At 42.5% G+C, this 20,692-nt stretch overlaps 1 long non-coding RNA gene across 1 annotated transcript; it reads left to right on the forward strand.

The window, feature by feature from the left end:
- The first annotated feature begins 2,130 nt into the window (after positions 1–2,130).
- Positions 2,131–7,708, forward strand: LOC147237398 (uncharacterized). Its single transcript, XR_015106298.1, has 3 exons — positions 2,131–2,417; positions 7,423–7,483; positions 7,605–7,708. It is a non-coding gene; the product is annotated as an uncharacterized LOC147237398 (long non-coding RNA).
- The last annotated feature ends 12,984 nt before the right edge of the window (positions 7,709–20,692 follow it).

Here is a 20,692-nt window from a genome sequence, read left to right on the forward strand (position 1 = left end):
ACTGTCTGATTGCTTGCTTGCCTATATTATTTGTGAATGTATATGCAAAACTTGATTACTATACTGCTTATTTATGAGCCTTTTCCAGTGGGAAGAGTTTCCCAGGAGTCTAACACACTCCTGCGCCAAAAGAGTCCAATCTAGACTTTGCTATAATGCAACAGAAGTCAGCCGATTCTTGGACTAAAAAAGGATTTGAAAGGTAGCAGAAATTGCAAATGATTCATTTGACATCCGCACAGCTTCAACTAACTGAGCCACTTCAATTTGAAAGATAACATTTTTTCAACATTTTGGTGCACAGGTTGTCCAGCTACAACTTTATAAACATGTAAAAAGTAGAGACTTTTATGGATGTTTGTACCGTGAAAGTACGATATAGCGCCCAATTCAAGCTGCTACAGGGAGAACATGATGTTGCTGGACCTTGCAAATGCATTTGGCTCTGCTCCCCACAGCCTCCTTCAGACTGCATTCCTCTTCTTCAGTACTCTGCGGCGAATCGGTGCTCTTTTAAAAAAGCACTTCCAGGAAACACAGCTATGTTTAACAACCCCGCAGTACACCACAGCGTGGAAACATCAAGAAGCTGGCATTATGACAGGGTGAACCAATTGTCCGGTAGCCTTTGCCATGGAGGTCAAAGAGCATGTAGGGCGGGTGGGTGAGTAACTGGCCTGCACGCTCCACCCATAAGAATTTGCATGGACCCCTGCCGCATTCACCCCAATAAGAGCATGATCAATGACTCCTGAACACCAGGAGAAGCACTGATCGGGCTCCACTGAAGGCAGTTGAGTAAATACTGCAGCATACCAACCATCCTGGAGGAATAGTAAAGATATTTAATGAAGAGCATCCCAATGCTGACAGAAAAAAAGGTAAAAAAAAAAAAAGTCCTGACAGTCCCCTGACAGATCTGCTGGATCATTTTAAGAAGGACACCACAAAGAATCTCAAGTTCCAATCACAACCATACGCATGAAGTTCAAAGAATTTCCGCTTGAAACCAGCAGATGGCAATACTAGTTCAATGAATATTTAGTCCAACTGATACAGTGGGAAGAACAAATATTTGATACACATCTGATTTTTCAGCTTTTCCCACTTACAAAGCATGTAGAGGTCTGTCATTTTTACCATAGGTACTCTTCAACTATGAGTGACGGAATCTAAAACAAAAATCGAGAAGGGGGAAAAGCAGAACAATCAGCAGTGTATAAAATACTTGTTTTCCTCACTGTACGTGCGGTACTTCTGAGATGTGCAGGAGAAATGAGGCTTCAAATGTTTTGACATCACAGTGGACCCCCTCAAAAAGCCAGAAAATGTATGTATGTTTAATTTTTCGAAATAAATTCAATTGATTATCGTGACATCCCAGGCAGCCTCTGGAAGGATCGTGAACTAGACCTTGAACTGCTCTACTACACCCAAAGAGCAATGGCCTGGTGGAACTATTCAGCAGGAACCTGGCTGCACTGAAAGTGTCTGTAATATTGAAAAGTGAAATCAGTATTATGAAGTTAGTTATTTTGAGTAAAATTCACAGTGGGAAAGTAAGGCAAATGTCAAAGGTAATATAAATAGGCCTTCAAAATAATTGCTCCCAACTATGTGCAGTAGGCCCCAGTGGACAAAAATAAGCACGGTTCTCCTAAAGAAGTGTCATGTGACGCGAAAGTGAACTGCACAAAAGACAAATATACCCCAGTGGCATACGAGAGTAGGGTGCCAAAGTAACTGTACTCTATTACTTCCAAACCCTGCATGCCAGTTATCTAAGTATTGGGAAGACTCGCCTGTCAAAAGCAGCTGGCCATTTGTGGCGTTCAATGTTCCTCGTAAATTAGAAAATCCTTGCAAGACCGGGGGTATAATCGACTGGACTGCTGTATATCTCTGATAATTGTTTAAATCATGATCCGAAGTGGTTAATCTTGTCTGTATCATGGCGATTGTTATCTTTATCTAAATGAACGTGTATTAATTACACCGATTTGCGATTTATACCTGGATAAAAATTGTTTGCATTGGATCGTCATCACACGTTAAAGGGGTGGAGTAACAGCCCTGCAATTCACACGTTAACCATCTCTTGCCGAAAGCGCCTGGATCAGTCATTTTTTTAGAGCTGGTACTCCAAGGCAGCGCACCTGCAGCTCTTGACTTTCCTTCAGGCCGTGAACGCAGCACCAGTCCCTCGCCGCTCTTCGGGGATTCACAGCGCTGTTGATGGTTGGAGTCCGTTGGATTCCGACACCCGCGTCGGGATATGTAGACCTGAGCCGTTTTTTTAACATGTGAGGAGCGGAAAGTGGCGGGGTAACAGTCGTGTTCTGTCCGAGGATTTATCGGAGGGCGGGGAAGTTACGCTTCTGACGACAGAATTGCGAGAAAAGGAGTTGTCGACTGAGGTAGGTTGAATTCTTTTGACAACTTTAAAGACTTGTCTCTCTGCCTCACGTTAGCCATGATATCAATTGGGCTGTGTGCACGAAAACAAAAATATGAATCGATAATTTAAAAAAAAAAAAATAAAAGTAATCTGTATTTTCTCTGACACCCCCCCCCCTTCTGGACCCAACCAGCAGTTTTGAGACCATGCAGTCACAGCGAAGCTCTGCAGCGCATTCCTACGATCAGCTCCTCCACTTACATTCTTACCAGCACGCCTTTCAAGATCTTAGGCCTTTTTTTTTCCTTTCTCTTTTCGGCCAAGGTAGAATTTTATAACACCACAGCTTGAGAACGTCGTTCACGGGTGCAGGAGTTTCACTGCGATAAGTGATGTTTGTCTTTGGAGGAAAACTCATTGACTTGAGTGGACTTTGATAAGCTCCAGGATTTTTTGAACCCAAGCAATTGAACACTGATGTAAAGCTGTCGGTGGTTCAACTGACTTTCCACTTCCCTGCTCCCCCATTGTGTCCATACTTAACCCCCTCAAATCCAATTATTTTCCTCTAATGGGCACCCGAGTGAGATGCCATGAGGTTTTAATGTAGACTGTTCACAGGTTCACAGCTGCTGAACAAGAATGAAACTCAATCATTCACTTTCCAAATAACAATTCCATCCACTGTACCTTCCTGGGACCTAACAAGACCTCTGTGGCTGTTACACCTTAAATATAAATTCAGATAAATGCCGTCTCAGCACCGTAAACGGTGCTTTCTTCTTGGTGGTCCAAACAGGAAACTTGCCTGAGTGTGTCTTGGACCTCAGCACCGGTCCTTATTCCCTCTTTCTGAGCTATGGTATGCCGCATCTGTTTCCAAACGACCACAGCTACATCATGCTAGGGAAGTTTAAGACCCTCTTACTTTGAAATCATGCAACAGAACACGAGGCACCCTGTGTTTTATCTGGTGGTTTAGTGGCATCAATCCCCACAATGCACCCAAGGGGTTTTGTTTTTGCAAGTTCCAGGTAGGATTTCACTGAGGCAGTGAAAGGTCAACTTCAAACAAGACAACATTGTTTGTTTGATGGTAGAGTGTGTGTGTCACAAGCGATCTAGCATTCCAGACACCCAAGGGAGGTCAGTGTTTTTTTTTTCATCCTCCTGCAACTGACGATCCCAAGTGAAAAAAGCAGCAGGTAGTCCTACAAATACTGCTCAATGTATTCTTGCAATGCACGGACGCTGTTTTTAGGACTTGCTTGCAAATCAAAACCACTGACCTCATCTCCCACCCCAACACAAAAGGATATAAAATGCATGTGGTTAGCTAATCTTTTTGATTTAGAACTTTTGTCATATTTAAAATTAGGTGACACTTGACAGGTGTGCATTTCAAAGTTTGGTTTCTGTTCTGTAAAAGGTGACAATGTTCCAGTCTCCTTTTCACCATAACAGGGTGTGATTATTCTCCCTTTTATTGCCTTTTTCAGTCAGGGTGAATGTGTACCATATAGACAGACCTCTTTTCAGGACTTTGTGGGTGTTTTCTTTTTCTTTTCTTTTTTTGGCTAGACCGCTTATTGCCACTGCTATGCAAATGCAAAAAAAAAAAAAGATGCATGTTTGTGTTCCGTGGGCAGTCACATGTTAGAGGTGTGCTTTTGTTGTATCCGTGGATTTGATTGAGATGAAGAGACTGTCAGGGTTTCTTTTTTTTGTTTCCCCCCCAGTGAATAGAGAGCCGTTACTCTCTTAAGGCCTGTGTGTTGGGGATAAATTGCAAGAGTAATGTGAGAAAAAGGGCACTCATTGCAAAGGCTGTTTACCAGGATGGGGGGTGGGGAGGTCTGCATGGGAAGATGGGGTAAGAGAAAGGTCCTAGCAGATAAACATTGCATCAGAGCTGACATAATAAAGTTAGCCAGTAGGGTGCTCTGCCTGCCATGTTAGGTTTGACTTTTATTTAGTCTGAATGTAAACATCTGTTTTGACTGACGGTGTCTATAAGACTCACCCCATCGTGTCTGACTAAAGCCGTCCCCTTGGCCTTATGTCATACCTATAGATTCCAGTGGGCTGCGTGGGGGCACGCGATGAACTTTGAGAGAAAAGGGCAGTCTGAATTCCCCGGCGTTGTTTCCACCTTCTCCTTTCGTTGACCTGTTGAGCACCAGGAAAAAATCTTTTCAAGTTACAAAATGTTGCACAAAAGACTTAGGTTCCTACTGGTGGTCAAAGTGTGTCACAAACAACAAGTCATTAACTGTCTGCTATGTCGGGGTAATTTTGGGATGTCCAGTTCATACTCCATCTAGCAGGTCTTATCACCTAGACATTATATTGAGTTATACTGCTGACAGACACCTTTTTATGCTGCTAAACAGTTAGGACACAAGTACTCTGTTTTCTGCTGTGAACAAACCTTCATCCCTGGCTCTTTAACAGCATATCAGATATATCAGTCGAAAGTTGACTGATATAGAGATAGACCTGATGTAAAGGCAGCCGGTCATTTAGCTGTTACATTGTATTAAGACCTGTGACATAACACCGAAAAGGATCTGTCATTTATTAATTGTTAAAAGCCCATTTTAAATTCCCTTAAGCCAAGGACATCCCATTCATTTTTTGCATGGGAGCAGCCACATCATACAATCAAAACTTGCTTGGGTTTTTTTTTTTGTAATCTATCTATCCCTACCTGATGAGACCGAGAAAGCATAACTTTCCTCTGGCTTCCTTTCCAGACATGATTACTGGTTTCACTTTTCACATAATTTTGACAACCTGTGACTTGCGAAAACTACTCCAGAAAGTCATTACTCCCCAAAGAGCCCCTTATCGTTTTTTCTTTGCCAAGTCAGGCCTGAGGTCATGGCTCAATGCATACGTTCGTCCAAACAAATTTTATCTAAGTGAGTCCTTTTACACATTTGTACTGATGACTCAGTATAAAGGTCCTCTCACCAGGGCCATATCTTGGTCAGCATCTGTTCCCCTTAATCATCTGTTTGTTGTGGTATGAAGAATGGAATTCAGGCCTTCAGTTAGATTTGGATCAGCGTAAAGCTCTATGATTAGAAGAAGAAGGAGGGCTATCGGCCCATCTGAAGAAGTGATCCATTGCAGGTCTCGCTCTTATTCTGCATCAGATTGGCTCTTCATCACATCTGCCTTCAATTAAGGGACAAATTGCATGTTCCCATGCAGGAGGTTCATGGGGGGGGTTAATGCAGTCATCAGCTGTGGGAACCTGGTGATCTCAATTTTGGTGGAATGGCACACAGTTGAGCACAGGTGGTCACCCTGGCATGAATGTCATTCTGTCTGCGGTGTTTTCTATAGGAACTGAGATTTAACCATGACCCCTCCCTTGGAAAACAAGGATTTGGATTGCTGAATTTCAGCAGGCAGGAGGTGAAGGTTAATGAATCATGATCCTTGGATTCTGGCCAGATGTGTAAAGATTGTGGGTTACGTTGATTCACTGTGTCGTGTCAGATGTTTTCAAATATATCACACTTTCTCTGCCCAGACCTGCCAGCTGGCTTTGGCGAAGGCGGCTAAAAATGTCTTAAGACAGATGCCTACAGCATGTTTAAACTTTTTTTTCCCCCTAAAATGCCCGTATTTCTAGCCTAGTTATTTGCTGAGCAAAGACAGATTAGCATAGTTTTGGTTTGGTCATTCAGTATGGTTAACTCAAAGGTCACAGCTGTTGAGATTTTCACAGGATTTTATTCATTTTCTCTTCACTGAGACTAGCTTAAAGCCAGCCCCTACACGTAAATACCACTTCTCCAGGTTAAACACACTAAGCAACTACTTAAGGGCTGCGCTGTCTTTTATGAGGAATGTCACTGTAGTAGTACAGCATTGACTGAACATGAATTAGTATGTCTAAGTCATTCATTCCACAACAACAGTCAGAGAACATATAGAATGGATAGACATAGGGTTTACAAAATACCTATATTATTTGAATTACATTTAGTTAAAAAAAAAAAAACTGATTTCTTATGCTGCCTGAGTTCAGCAGTGTGGCAGTGATCTTAGTGTGCAGGTCCAGCTCGATGTTTCTGCCAGCATTCATGCACATCTTAATTGGCAAACCTCTTTGGCAGTGGGCTCACTTTAGCCTCGGTTGGCCTGGCTGTCAGCTTGGCAGAGTGGCCAGTGAATGCAATTGGAACAATGCCCATCCTAATCCCCCAATAATTCCTGCTCCTCTGATCTCGCTGGTCTAAGAATGTGATGTTTAAAGAGCTGGAGGCTCACTGGGAATTGCAGGAAAACAAGTTCTCATGCACAGCCTTCCATAATTTGCTATAAGGAGCTGGAGAGCAGAGACAAGCTGATATTACACTAATTGTGAACGACACACATCTCACAATTAAAAGCACCATGGAGGAAGTTGTAATGTCATTGGACTGTGAATATAGAAGATTTGTTTTGATGTAGCAGTGTTTTTTTATGGTGAGGTGGAGGGGTTAAAAATGCTTTTGCCACACTCATTTTTTACGCTTAGTTTACCTGTCATTTTAAATACCGCACATTCATAACATACCACAATAATTTGCGTATTTTAATAACATCTATACATAGCAGCTCAGATTGCACTTAACTCACATTTGTGCCGCAACCAATGACCCATCACCCTTGCTAAAGCATGACTGTTATTGTGCCACCTTCTCTTGCACTTTCTCTACCAGTTAGCTGATTTTTCCCCTTCAGTCTCCTGTACCCCAAGCCTTATTGTCTTATTGCTTCTTGACTGGCATGAGATACTGGAGAGCAACAAGCAGGGGAATGGGAAGAATTTCTTCTTTCATATACAGTAAGACCTGATTAGACTGCAGTGAGTTTGTCATATCACGCAGAGACAGAGAGACAGGAGACTGACTTGCATTCAGGATAAAATCTAATTGGCGCACCAATAAGCATTAACATTGCCATGATTTATGCTCTGTAAGTCTTGATGTGAAGTCTCTCTCTTACCATTTGTTTTTTGTCAGCTCCACAGTGCCATGCCAGAGGGGTCCCATACTGCTCTCCACCACAGCCCGATGGGGGAAGGTAAGTTCAGTACTGTTGTACATATATAGTGGTAACTGTGCTTTGAAAATAGATGCTTATTAATTTGCCTGTCATGTTTCATCTGTTGGTTTGTTTCTCCTGCTATATCTGGTTACTTCAGAATGTGTGCTCAAACAGCGTAGGAGAAGCAAGTGGAAAAAATGCTGGAACTGGAACAATGGAGGAAATGTAGAAGCTCTGAGATGTAGAGCTGCAAGAGCAATGACCCCCCCCCCCCCCCCCCCCCTTCCTATAGTCCTGGCTGGCAGAGAGGCTCTTTGTGTGGCTGTGGAGTTCAGCCAACCCCCTTCATACAGCTGAAAACCTCTGCAGACTTGCACATCAAACCAGAATGTATCAGAATTGCAGACAGCCAAGATGGCTAGTCTAGCCAGTGGTACTGACCTTGATGCTGGAGGCCACTCATATTACATAACATTACTTTAGCCTTCATTATCTTCTGTCCAAGTGCCTGTAGCATTTAAACAGGGCTTCTTTTTATCTGCGTGCTTGTTCTGTCTCACAACCCCCACACCATCTCCCCTCTCTACAATACACAGTTGGCCCTGGACTCCCACTTTGACTGAAGACAACCAGTGTGTCAATGTTTCCTTTTTTTTCTTCTTAGTCTGTCCCTTTGCGTCAGCCTGGGTGGGAGAGTTCACTTCCCTCATGAAAATTTGTCTCCCTGATTCTTGAAAACACCACTCTCCTCCGGCAAATACAAAGGGCTAACTTTCCATCTGATGCAACACATGTGATGAAAAACAGTTTGATCATGGGAAGTAACAAAATTAAACAGTGTGCAAGCATGCAAAGGCACCATACATTTCATTTGAAACAAGTTTTAACAAAAGAATCAGACAGGTTCGGGCTATATGACAATATATTTCAGGTAGTAGTTGATGGAGATAGATTTGGCAAATCTGTTGGAGCGTTTGTGTCAGGCCATGTATCATGTCAGGGATTGAGTCTTATGTTATTTTGCAGATGCTGATTACTTACATTTGAAACAAGTTTTTTGCAGCATGAAGGCAGAGAAGGAAACTGTAAAGAAAAAAAAAAAGAAAAATAACCTGACCATCCCAAAATGTACAGCGTTCCCAACATGTAGATAATGTTCAACTGTGATTGTTTATAGTGTATATGGAATAAAAGACCAAAAACTAAAACTGTTAACAAAAGTTTAATTAGCCACCTCTTCATATTTGGAAGGATTGGAATTCTGTCTTTCCCTGTGAAATTATTAAAAGAAATTTGTTATTAAGGCTCAGTATTTCATCTACAGTCAGTCCAATGGTAGTGGCAAACGTATTATTAGCTATCGAGAAGCCCTCATCTGCCAAAAGCCTGTATGGGATGGTAATGTTGCAAAATGTTAATGCCTTGCCATTCTGTATCTACCATCACTGACAAAGAATAGATAAGGTGTAAGATAATATCCTTCACTAATGCCATAGCAGGGGAGATGTTAAGATGTGATAATACTTTATTGATGCCTATCGGGGAAACTTGTTTGTCACAACATGGCATCAATAACAATATATATGAATAAGAGAAAATTAAACGAACAAAGACAATAACAAGGATAAGAATAAATAACAGAATTACAATAACAGGATAAAAATAGATAACAGAATGACAACAAGGATAAAAATAGATAACAGAATGAGGGGATGACATGTGTCGGTCAGAATTGTGCGCTGTACAGACAGCTGTTATACAGTCTGATGGCCGTGGGCACAAAGGAGCGTCTGAAGCATTCGGTTCTGCACCGGGGTGGGATGAGCTGTTGGCTGAATGAGCTGCCCATTAGCCACGGCTCATCATGAAGGGGGTGGGAAGGATTGTCAAGGATAGCTCCCAGTTTGTCCTTCACCCTCCCCCTGCCACTGATTTGGGATTGTCCAAATTCAGTCCCATCACTGAGCAGGCTTTCCTCATCAGCTTGTTGAGCCTATTGACCTGTCCAGTCCTGTCACCGCCCCACCAGCACACTGTAGCGAAGAAGAGCTGGCTGGTTACCATAGACTGGTAGAAGGTCTTGAGGAGCCTGCTACAGACACCAAACGACCTCAGTCTCCTCAGAAAGAACACCTGCTGTGACCCTGCCTGTAGAGAGCATCTGTGTTGTGTGCCCAGCCCAGTTTACTGTTAATCTGGACCCCAAGGTACTTGTAGAGGTACACTATCTCCACCTCCTCACCCCAGATGTCGATTAGTATATGTCTCTTTCGATTCTTCCAAAAGTCCGCAACCACCTCCTTGTTCTTGGAGATGTTGAGTAGCAGATGCTTCTGGTTGCCTCACTCAACAAAACTCGCAATCAAACCTCTTTACGCCTCCTTGTCGTCGTCCTTGATGTATCCAACGATGGAGGAGTCACTGGAGAACTTCTGGGGGGGCAGGAACTGGAATTGTGCCAGTCAGAGGTGAAGATGGTTAGGGGAATGGAGACGTGACAGTACCTTGAGGCACTCCTGTGCCGTACACAACAGCCTCGGAAGCACAGCCATTCATTTTGACATACTGCAGTCATTCTGTGAGGTTGTCCCAAGATCCAGCTGTGATGTAGGGGTGAAGTTGCGTACTCAGCAGCTTGTCCTTAAGGAGGGTGGGTTGGATGCTGTTGAAGGCACTGAAGAAGTCAAAGAAAGTGACTGTCACAGTGCTTCCTGCACCCTCCAGATGGGAGAGGGTCTTGTGTGTGAGGAATATGATTGCAAGTGGTTCAAAGTACGAGTCGGCAAAGGGTTTAGAGTCCAGCATCACACTTGATGCAGATGCTTTTGTGTTACATTCCGTCTCTCAGATTGTGAAACACCGGTATGATAGAACATTGCACCATAGAGGTTGGAATTTAATTCCTCCTGGTTCATTTGAAATTTAGTCCAATATTGACTGTTATGTCCATGTTTATATCCTTTGTAAGTGACATTAAGTCATTTGTTTCCTATCCTTGTTTGGTAATGTTTGACAGCAAGAGTTATAAGAGAAATGTCTGTCGCACATGTGACAGTGTGCTTTAATAGTTGTAGACTTTAGATATTTTGATGCTCTTGACTTTCTCCCACCTTAGCCAACCAGATACAACCCTCCTATAAGGAGCAAACAAATAAGCAGTCAGCATCATGGTCTTCTTTAAGGCAGTACTCTGGTGTCGTTGTGTGAAGGGGGCTAAAGATATGGGACTCCAGGAATGTGGCTGTGTATGCAGAATGTTCAGCTTTTAAGTGAGTCTAGGGGACAGGCGGATCATCTCCATTCTTTGCAGCTTTTCCAGCCCAGTGGGCACAGGGTTGCGTGTATAGATAGATGATGGTAGGGATGTCAGCCTCTGTGAGTGAGTTTGTTCACAGAGCTCCTTTGCTGGAACTCTGCCACCACTTAATTGCATGCAGGATTAAATGCTAGATGGTTGCAGGTGAAACTCACAAATAAGACATTAATGCCTCATTTAGTCCGTACTTTGTTACAAACCAGCATTGGCTATATATCATTTTATTGTTTCAAACTCCCGTACTCTTTCTTTCATTGCCAATCATTTTTACAACCCTCTCCAATGGAATTCCTCCTACAGACCTCTTGCTTGATTACCCACATTAGTCACAGGCTCTCTGCTCTCTGTTTCTGCTGGATGGCCAAGATCACATCCTTTATGAGCACTCAGAAAGTGAATTGACATTTTTAGGGAACTATGCAATACAGCGTATTTCAAGAGGGTTGAAAGTAAATTGTCAGACCTCAGTAATATGCAAATCATTTCATGACAAAAGACACTTTTTGGAACAAATATATTTTCTTGTGATTTAACACAGTGATGAAGAAACCAAACTACTCTTAAGTAAGTCAGATATTAAAGACATTTGGAGGAGGCTATACAGCCATGTACAGAGGAGGGATAGTAAATATATAGGTAGACAGATGCTGGAATTGGAGCTGCCAGGCAGGAGGTCTTGAGGAAGACCAAAGAGAAGATTTATGGATGTAATAAGAGAGGATATGAAGTTAGTTGGTGTGAGAGAGGATACAAAGAATAGGGTTAGATGGAGAAGGTTGCTTCGCTGTGTCAACTCATTGAAGGGAAAAGGCGAGAGGAGAAGAAGAAGAAGAAGGAGGAGGTTATACAGCACTATTCCATGGTTTGTTACATAAATTTATAATTACAAATGGCCTAACCACTGAAAAACAACATCACAGCTTTTCTAGGATAAGCCATTTAATGTTCTGCCCTCCAGCTGTCTAGCCACCAGCCTCTGTGCATTCTAGAGAGAAGTGCTAACAGGACAGCCACATGGTTGTTGACTGACGGTGGTAAAGTTTACAATGGACTCACACCACTGGAGGTCAAGCCCAGATGCCATGTGTTGTTCAGAGGAAATGGGAGTTTTTAGCAGATTGAAAGGCTGGCTATGTCCCAGAGCCTTAAAGGCCCCCATGGGGTGGGTTCGGGAAGGGGGTCATTCTAAGTGGGTCTTCTAAGTGGATCATTACATGCCAACATATTGAGGTCAGTTTGCACGTTTGGATTCTTTGACCTGTCAGGGTAGGAACACAGCAGTTTTTTGTTTTTTTTTAATTTCCCTACCTCACATTGCATCATTTCAGTAGAAATATTGAATAGTTTTGGTATGAAGATTTGTGTTCAGTATTTCACAGCTTTTGACACGCTTTACTTTTTAATTTATATTTATTAACGCATGTGTGTAAGGGAGTCTAAAGCTTCTTAAAGTGCGTCTCATAACCATGACGTCACCAACTAGCTATGAAACGAGGCGGTGGTGGGCGTGTGGCATGGCGCAGGAGGTAGAGGTAGAACATTCCTGGTTCGATTCCTAGCAATCAATCACTCTTTGGAAGTACACTAAAGGGATACAGACCAAGAGACCTCAAGTTTTACTGAAACTATACAGTTTATTGTATTGAAAGTTTGTCTACATGCTTGTGATTTTTTCTTCAGTGTTATAAAGAGAGTTGAAACAACAAGGTACCTGGTACTTACCAGGTACCTAGGCGCTATCTTATCTCGTGATTATAATGTGCTTTACTTAACATGAGGTAGCGGGGTAACATGAGGTTTCATTGGTAGCGCAGTCAAGAAATCAAGAAATCGACAATGATGTGATGAGAAATACTCCAAGGTGCCATGAGAAATTATTCACCACCCACTAGGGTGTATTTCATCTGTGAGTCAGTCTGATTCAAGCAGGAGTGGCTCTTTGACAGACTGATAGCATAGCAAGCACGGTCATGTTCAGCTGAGTCGGATCCAACTACAGCCTGTCAGTCCTGGTGGTACTCTGTGTTTATTTCTCAGGAGAACACCAACTTAAGAGGCAGAATTAATTCAAGCATTGATTACTAACTGAGGTACTTGAACCACAGATTTCTGTTGGGCGTTCATTGCAGAGAAAGCCTTTTCCAATTTTGCATTCCTGCCCATTTAGGATGTTTGAGGGTACTGGCAGCATCCAGATATGGGCTAGGTTTTTGTTTCCCTTACCCTCGTAAAATGGAAACACAAGAACACAAAACAAACCTCCGGGGCGATAGATTGAAAGGCAAACACCGAAGGAAATTTTACTTTTGGTCTTAGGGTAAGTCGAGTAAAAACAGTTTGAAGTGTGTGTGTGTGTGTGTGTGTGTGTGTGTGTGTGTGTGTGTGTGTGTGTGTGTGTGTGTGTGTGTGTGTCGGTAAGTACTGTTCCTCATGCCTGATGTCACAATCACTCATCATTATCATAGCCACAGTCTGGTTGTGATGATCAATAAAGATCAATAAAAGCTTCTGATCCTTATTGATCAGAAACTTCTGATCAATAAAGATCAGAAGTTTATAAATCATCCTGGGCTTTTACAACTAGTCCTCTTAGGCTTCCTGCTTTGGTGACTGACCTGATTATTGGTCTTTTTTTTTTTCCTTTTTAATTTTACCACTATTGGCAACATAGTAAGTGGTTATGAACAGACTGTGTGTGTGTTTGTGAGTGTCTGCCTCAGCCAGAATTTACCTTGTTGATTGCATTAGTCAATTAGAAAATAGCAAATAAGGTGCTATATATTACAACCAGCTTGGCTGATACAACACATGGCTATGTAAAACTGTTATTTCATGAATAAACGTCCTTTTAGTGAGTATTACAAATATTTTTTGGTTGATTTAATGCTGATAACAAAAGTGGAGTAAATGACAAAACTAACTAAATTACTCTGTATTTTTCAAACTTGTGTTGCCAATGGCAACAGGATCATGAATTTTAGGTATCCTGGCATTTTACAATTTCAAACATGTAATTGATGTGTTTTGACAGGGGTTATGGTAGTCCGTGTTCATGATGTATGAATGTCTATCACTGATGTAGAAACCAAATTCTTTTCTCTCAGGTATATATCATCATTGTATTTATAAAACCTTGTGTAAAACAATGCACTGTTTACAGTGTGGTCTCTAGCCTGTCATGAGTTCAAACCACAGTTGCGGTACACAAACAACGTGCACAGTGCAGTAAAATAGCGAAAGTACAGAAAAAGAAATGTGGTTTGTCTGGTGTAGATCATGCATTTATTTGTGGTACAAAATTGCCAACTGTGTTTCATCGGATTTTACAACAGGAGTCAGAGCTACATAGGGTGAGTTATCAACAGCTTCAGGAAAAGATGTGCTTTATGTCTGTGGAGGTGAATTCTTGTCAATCTTCTTGTTTCGGCAACTGGACATGAATTTCTTCACTTGAAGAAGTTTCAACCCTAATCCGAGAGGCTTCTTCAGTTCTAGACAAGTATCTATTTTTTGACTCATACCAGCCCCTTGAACACAAACTGGGGGTAATCAGAACTCTAATTGGGCCTTCAGGCACAGGAATGTAATACAGGAGGAAGACCGCAGCAAACGAAAGAACAACCTCATACCGCATGTTGCGGGTGTTTCAAAGAAACTCCAAAGGATGCTCAACAAACACCATATACCTGTACATTTCAAACTCTACAATACCCTGTGGCAAAAACTGGTGCACCCCAAGGAAAAAACACCCAGGCACAAGTTAGAGAATTTGGTCGATGCTGTCGCACTAAGGATTGTGATGACGTCTACATTGGAGAGACCAAAGAACCTCTGCACTAACAGTTGGCCCAACACAGGAGAGGCACTAGCTCAGGACAGGACTCCGCGGTCCACCTACACCTGAAGGAGAAGGGCCATTTATTTGAATATAGCAATGTCTGTATTCTGGTCCAATGGTTCGAGAGAGGAGTCTAAGAAGCCGTCTTTGTCAAAACAGAAAAAACATCTCTTAGCAGAGGAGGGGGCCTCAGACACAACCTTTCACAAACGCACACGGGCGTACTGGGATCAATACCAAGACGGATTTCCACAAACGGACCAGGCCCATCTGCACCCTCCAAACAACTAGGAAGGACCTACCACCAGAACCAGCCCCCAGCAATGTCCACATGAGCCTGAGTTCATGTGATCCTACAGGTTTCACTCTTTTGTTTAGCTTTACCTTTTCACATTCCAATGGTGGTAATCCCACTAAATTGCTCCTTTGTTCCAACAAATGACACTACATTACCATCCCAAACCCTGGCACTTATATTCAGCAACCCCCCCATAGATCATTAGAAACCACAAGGATGAGGGGTGAAACATCTTGTGAAGAAAGTCAAGTCCAACTGCCAAGACAGGAAGATTTCAACAAGAATGTGCTTTTTATATTAAATGTTTGCTGCTTTGACATACGGCAGCTTCTGTCAGCAGGTTGAAATATGTATGTGACTGCACTTGCAATGCGTCTCTAATTAAGCAAGCATGCCTAGATTGTTTAGGTGCTAGCTGGAGTGTTGTCTACAAAAAAGGAATTCTTTTCCCACGCACCTCCCAAGAGATAAGAATCATTTCTGTCATTCCTGTGACTTCGCTGTAAAGAGAACTTAATAACCAGGTGCCAGAGTGTTCACTTCAGTTTTTCCGTGCATCTCCGCCACTTCCTTATTAGGAGCTGAGTGTCGGTCATGTCCATGACGTCACGGACAGAAGCGTTTTTGTACAGTCTGTTATTTGTTTGGTTAGAAAGATGTACAGACTTGCCGTTATTAGTTTTAGACGGATTAATCATCGAGTCTGTCTGCGATGGATCCCACTCACACCTGTAGTTTCTCAACAAGTCAAGTGACAGGAGCAAGGATCCTACCTTTTTTAGTACTTAAAATTAATCTATGTCTGCTACCACTTGAAGTTGAGTGTGATGGAACTAAATTAAAGCAAAATAACAGAAAAAAACAGCAACACCCAGAAGATTTTTGGACTCAGAGAGGCGACAAAACAATGAGTAAGGTCATGCTTCAAGTATTACTGCAGCTTTGTCTGTAAATGTTAACCTAAGCTCAACAATCAGGTAACTGGTATTCAAAGAATCAAGATAGAGTGTTGGGAGATCCTGTTGGAATTCCAAGCATTTTTGCAAAACATTATTAATTTGTTTTTGTAGAGCTAAGGAAATGTTTTCCACTAAGGATCTCCAATCTCTAACACTATGGGTGTAATTTAGACTGACTGGACCTTGAAAAGGTCATTGGGTCATTTATTTTTGCAGGGTGTCTGAAATGTTTTCCGAATACTATGGTATCTCTTCAACCTTGACTTGGTTAATGGTTATGCCTTTGGGTTAAAAATTGCATTGATGTTGTACTGACACAAAGGTGTGTGTGTGTGTGTGTGTGTGTGTGTGTGTGTGTGTGTGTGTGTGTGTGTGTGTGTGTGTGTGTGTGTGTGTGTGTGTGTGTGTGTGTGTGTGTGTGTGTGTGTGTGTGTGTGTGTGTGTGTGTGTGTGTGTGTGTGTGTGTGTGTGTGTGTGTGTGTGTGTGCGCGCGCGCGCGCGCGTGCGTGCGTGCGTGTGTGCGCGCGCTCCTGATCATGTTTTTCAGAGATTGTATGTAGCAGTGTTTGTTCTTGGACTATAGATTCTAGTAAATACAGAACTGTGTTTTTTAAAAAGATGGAAATTATGGATTAAATTTGGAATATTTTAGTTAAAAAATAGATTAATTGTTTAAACCAGTTAGCCGTGCCCCAGTGCTCCTATGAAAGTGATGTCTTTTTTCATCTTTTTTCCGAGCAAGAATGTGAAAACATCTTTGAAGTTTCAATTCCAAGAACCATTTTCCTACCAATATGGATAAATAATAATTGTTAAAAGCAGGGGTGGGGGGGCTTAAACAGAAATGTCAAAGTAGCCCAAAGAAAATAGCTGTGAAATCACATTTAATTCTCAATTCGTTAAGTCACTGAATAAAAATTTTGTAGGCTACCCTCTAAAATTGAGGGCAGAATTACCTGGATGTTGATGATACAATATGAATCGTATTGTATGTATGAATAACATCATACATACAATATGTTGATACTACTTCTTCTCCTTTCGGCTTTTCCCTTCAGGGGTCGCCTCAGCAAATCAACCTTCTCCATCTAACCCTATTCTCTGTATCCTCCTCTCTCACACCAACTACCTTCATATCCTCTCTCGCTATGTCCATAAATCTTCTCTTTGGTCTTCCTCGAGACCTCCTGCCTGGCAGCTCCAATTCCAGCATCCGTCTACCTATATATTCACTATCCCTCCTTTTTACATGACCGAACCATCTCAGTCTGGCTTCTCTGACGTTCTCTCCAAAACATCTAACATGAGCCTCCCCTCTGATAGACTCGTTCCTGATTCTATCCATCCTGGTCACTCCCAAAGAGAACCATAGCATTTTCATCTCTGCAACCTCTTGCTCTGCCTCCTGTCTTTTTGTCATTGGAACTGTTTCTTGGCCATACAGCATCGCTGGTCTCACTACGCTGTCTTGTATACCATTCCTTTCATTCTGGCTGATAGCCTTCTATTGAATAGTACCCCTAACACTTTTCTCCATCCATTCCAACCTGCTTGGACCCATCTCTTCACCTCTTTTCCACACTCTCCATTGGTCTGGACTGTTGACACCAAGTACCTAAAATCCTCCAACTTCTTGATCTCCTTCTAGCCTCACTGTTCCGACAGTTCCTCTTACCCACACACATATACTCTGTCTTGCTGCAACTAACCTTCATTCCTCTCCTTTCCAGCACATACCTCCACCTCTCTAGGTTTTCCTCGACCTGTTCTCTGCTCTCACTGCCGAGCACAATGTCATCTGCAAACATCATGGTCCATGGAGATTCCTTTCCAACCTCATCTGTCAGCCTGTCCATCACTACTGCAAACAAGAAGGGGCTCAGAGCTGATCCCAGATGGAGTTCCACCTCCACCTTGAACTTTGGCACATAGCACTACTGTCTCATAGCTAGCATACATGTCCTGCACCAGTCTAACATACTTCTCTGCCACTTCAGATTTCCTCATACAATACCAGAGCTCCTCTCTTGGCACCCTGTCATATGCTTTTTCTAGCTCTACAAAAATACAATGCATTTCGCTCTGCCCTCTGTACTTCGCATTCTCAAAGCACATACTGCATCTGTAGTACTCTTTCTAGCATGAAGCCATACTGCTGTTCACAAATGCTGACTTCTGCTCTCAGTCTAGTTTCCACTACTCTTTCCCATAACTTCATTGTATGGCTCATCAACTTTATCCCTGTATAGTTGCCGCAATTCTGCACATCCCCCTTATTCTTAAAAATGGGCACCATCCCACTTCATCTCCACTCTTTAGAATCTTCTCACTCTCTAAGAGTCTGTTGAATTAACTAGTCAGAAACTCTACTGCTCCCTATCATAGACACTTCCACACCTCCACAGGTATATCATCAGGACCAACTGCCTTTCCATTCTTCAGCCTCTTCAGTGCCTTCCTCACTTCACTTTGACTAATCTGTGCTACTTTGTGGTCTACAATTGTCACCTCCTCTACCCTTGTCTCTCTTTCATTTTCCACATTCATCAGCTCTTCAAAGCACTCTTTCCATCTTCCCATCACTCTTCAACCATCTGTCAATACATTTCCCTCTCTATCCTGAATCACCCGGACCTGTTGTACATCCTTTCCATCGTTATTTCTGTTTCGCCAATCTGTATAGATCATTCTCTCCCTCCTTACTATTTAACCGAGCATACAAGTCATCGTATGCCCTTTGTTTTGCCTTTGCTACCCCTACCTTTACCTTATGTTGGATCTCCCCGTACTCCTGTCTGTTCTCTTCAGTCCTCTCAGTGTCCCACTTCTTCTTTTCTAACCGCTTTCTCTGTATATTCTCCTGCACTTCCTCATTCCACCACCAAGTCTCCTTATCTACTTTCCTTCCAGATGACACACCAAGTACTCTCCTACTTGTCTCCCTGATAACATTAGCTGTTGTTTTCCAATCATCTGGAAACTTACCCTGACCACCCAGACCCTTTCTCAACTCCTTCCCGAAAACCATGCAACACTCTTCCCTTTTCAGCTTCCACCACTATGCCCTAAGCGCTGCTTTTGTCCTCTTGATCTTCCTGGTCAGCAGTCATCTTACAAACCACCATCCTATGCTGTCTGGCTACTCTCTCACCTACAACTACTTTGCAGTCACTGATCTCTTTCAGGTTACCTCGTCTATACAAGATGTAGTCTACCTGGGTGCTCCTACCTCCGCTCTTATAAGTTACCCAATGTTCCTGTCTTTTCTGGAAAAAAGGGTTCACTACAGCCATTTCCATCATTTTTGCAAAATCTACCACCATCTGTCCCTCTGCGACCCTATCCTGTATACCCTCTGCCCATCACTTCTTCATCCTCTATATTGCCTGCTCCAAGATACCCATTGAAGTGTGCACCAATTACTGCTCTCTCATCTCTGGGAATATTCTGCATCACTTCTTGTTGCTCAATCCAGAACGTCTCCTTCTTCTCAAACTCACATCCCACCTGCGGGGCATAGCCACAAACAACATTGAACATCACACCTTCAATTTACAATTTCAGACTCAGAAGTCTATCCGACAATCTTTTCACCTCCGAAACATTCCTAACAAACTCCTCCTTCAAGACAACGCCTACTCCATTTCTCTTCTTGTCAGTACCATGATAGTGTAACTTAAAGCCTGCTGCTAAGCTTCAAGCCTTAGTGCCTTTCCACCTGGTCTCCTGGACACACAGTATATCTAGCTTTCTTCTCTGCATCATGTTGACCAACTCTCTACCTTTTCCTGTCATCATCCCAATATTCAAAGTCCCCACTCTCAGTCCCAGACTCTTGCCTTTCCTCATCTCTCTCTGCTACCGAACACGCTTTCCTCCTCTCCTTCTTTGACCTACAGTAGCCCTGTTTCCTTTGGTTCCCTGGAGGTCACCAGTTCCGATAGCGGTCGTTGTTAACCTGGGCCTTGACCGATCCAATTTGATCTGGTTATCGTGATTGATTCGCATGTGTGGTTTCGGCAAAGGTTTTACACTGGATGCCCTTCTCAACGCAACCCTCTGCATTTATGCGGGCTAAGGGAGACACTGCCCCGTGCACCCCCCCAAGGCTGGCTCAGGGAGACACCGGCTCATGCCGCCCTGTGGCTGCATTCAATATGTAGATACTGCATGCGAATCTACTTTATGTAGAATCTACATAAAGTAGATACTACTTGAGGACATAACAAATTAAATACAGTTTGGCTTTCACAAAACTGAGAAAAAGAGAATAAGACTGCATTCTTCCTAAAAACCTGCTGGGGTCAACTGCAGATACTGTAAAGAATGAAATAAATTAAAAGTAGTGATTATATGGAAGTTAATGAGAAAATTATCCTTCTAAAAGTCTCTGAACCAATTGATGACATCACACTGCCTGTGTCCACATCAATACTCTCTATGATTTTTTTGTATGATTTTAAAACTACAATTATGGATACATTGAATCCTAGGCAGTTTGAAATTAGCCTCTGACAACTTAATGGTGCTGTAATAGGCATTGCCTTGCCCTCAGTGAGGACTGAAAAATGCTTGCAGATTTTGAAGGAGCTCTGACACAAAATGAGTGCAAACACTGGATGCAATTTCTGTGATCAAGGATGTTTATTTGTCATTCATTAACATTAGATCGCAAGCATAGTTCTTTTTCCGTTTTCCCATTTGTGACATTCCTGCTCCTCAGTATGACTTGGCATATTGCGTAGCAGTGTCAGCATAGAGAAAGCTGGGTTGTGTGTGTGTGTATGTGTGTGTGTGTGTGTGTGTGTGTGTGGGGGGGGGGGTCTAATGCCAG

The sequence above is a fragment of the Fistularia commersonii genome, chromosome 1 (genome assembly GCF_037954325.1).
Source record: "Fistularia commersonii isolate RoL2024-O1a breed Wild chromosome 1, RoL_Fcom_v1.0, whole genome shotgun sequence".
In the NCBI taxonomy this organism is placed as follows: domain Eukaryota; kingdom Metazoa; phylum Chordata; class Actinopteri; order Syngnathiformes; family Fistulariidae; genus Fistularia; species Fistularia commersonii.